This window comes from Triticum aestivum, chromosome 7B, assembly GCF_018294505.1.
Source record: "Triticum aestivum cultivar Chinese Spring chromosome 7B, IWGSC CS RefSeq v2.1, whole genome shotgun sequence".
Taxonomy (NCBI): Eukaryota; Viridiplantae; Streptophyta; class Magnoliopsida; order Poales; family Poaceae; genus Triticum; species Triticum aestivum.
This window is the reverse complement of record NC_057813.1, coordinates 642622928-642627267: the sequence shown is the minus strand read 5'-3', so window position 1 is coordinate 642627267 and position 4340 is coordinate 642622928. Positions and strand designations below refer to the sequence as shown.

Here is a 4340-nt window from a genome sequence, read left to right as displayed (position 1 = left end):
GCCTGGCGCGTTGGTTGGAGATGGGGCCGGACCGTCTTCACGAGTGGCGCGTCTCCGTCGCTCGTGCCGGTGCTGAGATGGCGCACCGGTTCGCGCTGTCTTGGCATCCGGACCTGCAGCTGGACGCGTTGATGGGCCAGAGGGCCGGCTCAGAGCAGCTCTTGCAGGAGCAAGCCGGCCGGATTGCCTCTTGGGCCAACTACATCGCCGAGTTCGCCTTCCATGACGAGTTCCACCCGGAGCGGATGGAAGACGGCAGGGTCGTGGACGGCGATTACTACGGCTTCCTTCTCCACGATCCGGAGGGGAGCTCGGAGGAGACAGGCGTCTACCATGATGGGGTGCCGAGGAGGACACCGGCGCCTCGCTGGACCCGGAGGCCGCCAGGGGAGAGTCGTCGACGTCGCGACGTGGCGCTGGAGATGCCTGAGATATTCTATGTAGAATTTGTTAAGTAGCAGGTCCGCCCACCCACTGGGGGTTTTAGGGTGTAATGAACTCGGGCCGTGGGCCTTTTCTTAAATATTTTTGTGCAAATGTCATGAGTGTTTTTGCTCTTGCCTTCCGTTTTTTGGACCGATTTTCACTACACCACGGTGGAGCTTAGGTGACACACTTGTGTGGGTAAAGGTCCTCCAATCTCTACAGGAGATCTGTCGGCGTAGCTCTTAAGCTTTGTCCTCAGATCATGTGTCGGGAGAGGTATGACATTGTGGACAAACTATGTGTCGGGAGGCACGTAGAGACTGCGTATCAGTCGGCAAGTACTTAGCAACATCTTATCTTTCGGTATATGTGTGGGTCCTAACAGATTTTCTGTCGACGTAAGTATGCGCTTAGGGACATCAAATATGTCGGCGTAGGTAGGGTGTATGGACGAAGATAAAGTGTCGGCGTAGGTGTACATGTGTCAATCAACGAGACCTTGAAAATTTTGGCGGTTGATTTAGGCGCGACCGGGGAAATATCGGCTACGCGCGGCCCAAATTTGACCCACACTGGCCTGATATCCCCGAATCTGAGACCCAACCCAAATAACACGAGCTCCATCCCCACATCCCCTCCGCTGTCGCCGTCTCGCGCCACCCCCCGTCCCTGCCGCCGGCGGCGATAGCTCCGACGCCGACCTCCGTCCGCCCGCCACCCTAACCCCCGCCCTCGACCACATCCCCCGACCTCGAGCTCCACATCCCCGCCCCCTGCTTCGGCTGCCGCCGCCCCTTTTCTCTCCCGCAAAGCCCCTTGTCCAGATCTATCAGCCGCAGGCCCGTTTCGTTGGTGGGCAGCCGGTGGCCTTCGAGGCGCGTTCCCCGTCATGTGCTAGGTGCCACACGCCTGGTCGCTGGTCGTCCTCTGAATAGCTGTCGGTTCGGTGCTTACCCCCTCCTTCATGTACGCAGGCTAGAGGAACTGGTCTTTGCTAGGTAAAGGGCCGATTATGGCATCCGCAATTGTTCTTCCAAACACGAACAACATCTTGTGTCTCTCATAGATCGACCTGCTAGTTTGCTGCAACCCGTGAGCTGTATTGTTGGTAGCTACGTTGGAGTGATTGAACATGTTGTTAGTCTGAACCTAAACTGATCCCTGCTTAGTTAGTCAGTCCCTTTGTTTAAGATTAGGATCTGGCATTACGAAGGTTACTTGTTGGATCTGTGGTACTACAGAGAAGTGCACAATCCAACCTTATTTTATTTTAGTTTCTAATTTTTTGGTCAGATCGATGGCTACAGGGATGGGTTACTTTAAATTTCTGAATTATAAGCTTGCAAGTTTCTGAAATCTCGGTCTAGATATTGCATGTGTAACAGCTATACAGATGATATTGCTAGAATTAGTAATAAATCTAGAGTACCACTTTTCTTGTAGCCCTTGGATAAAATTCATAAGAGTATGGTGGACAGATTAGTAGCCCTTGGATAAAGTGGTCTAATTGGAAATAACCTGAACCCGCCTTCTCCATGTGCGCTACCAGTACATACGTAGCAGTAAAAATCTCCCCCGGCCGTGTGCTATGTTGCTTGAGGCTCGACCAGTTCCTCTGCTTAAGCGACACCACCCAAGATCCTACTAAATCAATCTTGCTCAACTAATCTTTCTACCATAATCTATGAATTTTTCATGAGCGTCCGTCATGCCTTGCGAGGAAAAAGAACAGATTGATGGTGTGTGGGAAAGGATGACATGCAAGCGCTTGCGCACAGTGAGATAACAGATCCAGACCCATTTAATTTATTCTTACCTTAGTAGTTCTCCATAGACTCCGGTGCTTATCATTGAATCTTCACTTTTTCCTTTGTTCCCATATGGTTGCAGACAGGCCTGACGGCTGAAGCTAGCTTGATTGGTGCGCTCCAAGCAAGACTGCTGTGTTGCCCTTCACATCTGGGCATGAATGTGTGTATCTCTATCTTCTTTTATTAACCGGTGAGTCTGCATAGTGGGGTTTGCATCGTCCTACAACTTTTGATAAACAATCTATAATCCTTACTTTTCAGTAGTTGTCTAAATAATTTTTTTGTACTCCCTCTGTCATGTCTTAGATTTGTCTAGATACCGATGAATCTAACACTATCTAAAACAAGTAATTTGTGAAGGGAGTTAATATTGTTTTTGAGATTTTGGTTTTGCACCTACAACTTTAATGAGTAATGTCTTCGAGTTTTTCAGTTATCGGCAGATGTGATAAATATTTCCAATTATTATGATGCATCTAATTCAGATTTGTAAGTTTGATATTAAGGATAATACGATGTAAACCATGTTGTTTAATTTTCTTTACTTGTATGAGAATTTCCTCTTTCCAATTTACTCTATGTATATGTGGTCTTCTAAATAATACTTCAATTCAGTCAATATTTTCAATGCCAATGGCAACAGGTAACAAAGGTTTGCGCGACATGTATTTGTAGCATTACTATGACAGTGTGCGATGTACTCCCTATGTAAACTAATATAACAGTGTTTAGATCACTATTTTAGTGATCTAAACGCTCTTATATTAGTTTACGGAGGGAGTACTAATTTAGGAACTTTAATATCCTCTATTATTTATTGGTGTTCAATTCATAATACCCTATTTATTGGTGCTCTTATATTAGTTGTACATATTAATTCTACTTCATCAGATAACATGCAAACACAATTATTTTCAAACATTGAAGTAGATAAAATGGTTAGGGGGCACCCACACATATTCCTCATATGTACACGTGAGTAACAATCACATGTTTGCAGTCCCATTCAGTTGGAACATATGAGAATTTGACCCATAACCTCCATATTTGAGCTAACTCCTCGTATTAGAACAAATACAACTTTACACTGGCTGATACTACTACAGTTTCTTGCATGTAAGGTGTTGAATAGAATTTGTGGATATGCCTGGCATGGAGAAATTAATGCTTACTCTATGTGTATGTAGATATATCTGCATGATGATTCCTTTCAGCATTTCAAATATATTTTATATCACATATGACAGAACTATATTATGTGTATTCTAGGCATTTGTCATAAATACTCTTGTGCTTCTCTTGGCTGTCAATCTCCCTATGAGCTTCAAAGAACTTGAGCTGACTGCACTTTCTACCAAATTCTTGTGTAATATTTTCAGGTAATCGGCCACCTAGTATTCATGGATGTGATGACTTTGGAGTGTTATAGAGCATTTGGTTGTGTGCAGTATTTTGGACCAGCCAACTTAATTGTAATCATGAATCTTATGTGTGTTATGGACCATTTGGTGTTCAAGTGTTATGGAGTAGAAATCCAGTGGATGTGACTTAAGTGTTTGGACCATTTAGTGTTTGAACTCTTTTAGACCAGCAAATAAGGGTCCTTTTATGTGACTTGTGTTTTCTGGATGTTTGCCAAGATGACCAAACTTTGCTTTGTCAAGATTGACTTGAGTTTGAACCTGTGATCAATATATATATGTATGTTTTTGACCATATTATCAATGATTGTGCAATATGTGTTCATCTTGATCTTGTTTGTGGATAAGAGTTGAGCATTGTATAACATTTGAATAAGAGCAATAGCCAACTGTAGTTCTGCAGTTCTGGTAGTATACCATCTCACCAACAATTTATATGTCAGCAAAAACATTCCATTGGAGAAAGTGTCGGCAGACCTACACCTGTAGCCAGACAAACCATGTGTTGGCAATGCCAAAGACCTTTTTAGACAGACTAAGTGTCAGCAATGCTAAAGACCTATTTGGACAGACTAAGTGTCGGCATAGGTAGGGTGTATGTTGACTTACCATTTGTCGGTATAGGTAGGGTGTACACAGACAGACCATGTGTCGGCGTATGTAGGGTGTACATTGACATATC

General features: G+C 44.4%; 1 long non-coding RNA gene across 1 annotated transcript; it reads left to right on the top strand.

Annotated features, from left to right (window-relative positions):
- Positions 1 to 1166: 1166 nt before the first annotated feature.
- On the top strand, positions 1167 to 3874 carry LOC123162516 (uncharacterized). The gene is made up of 3 exons (XR_006481328.1): positions 1167 to 2203; positions 2317 to 2427; positions 3617 to 3874. It is a non-coding gene; the product is annotated as an uncharacterized lncRNA (long non-coding RNA).
- The last annotated feature ends 466 nt before the right edge of the window (positions 3875 to 4340 follow it).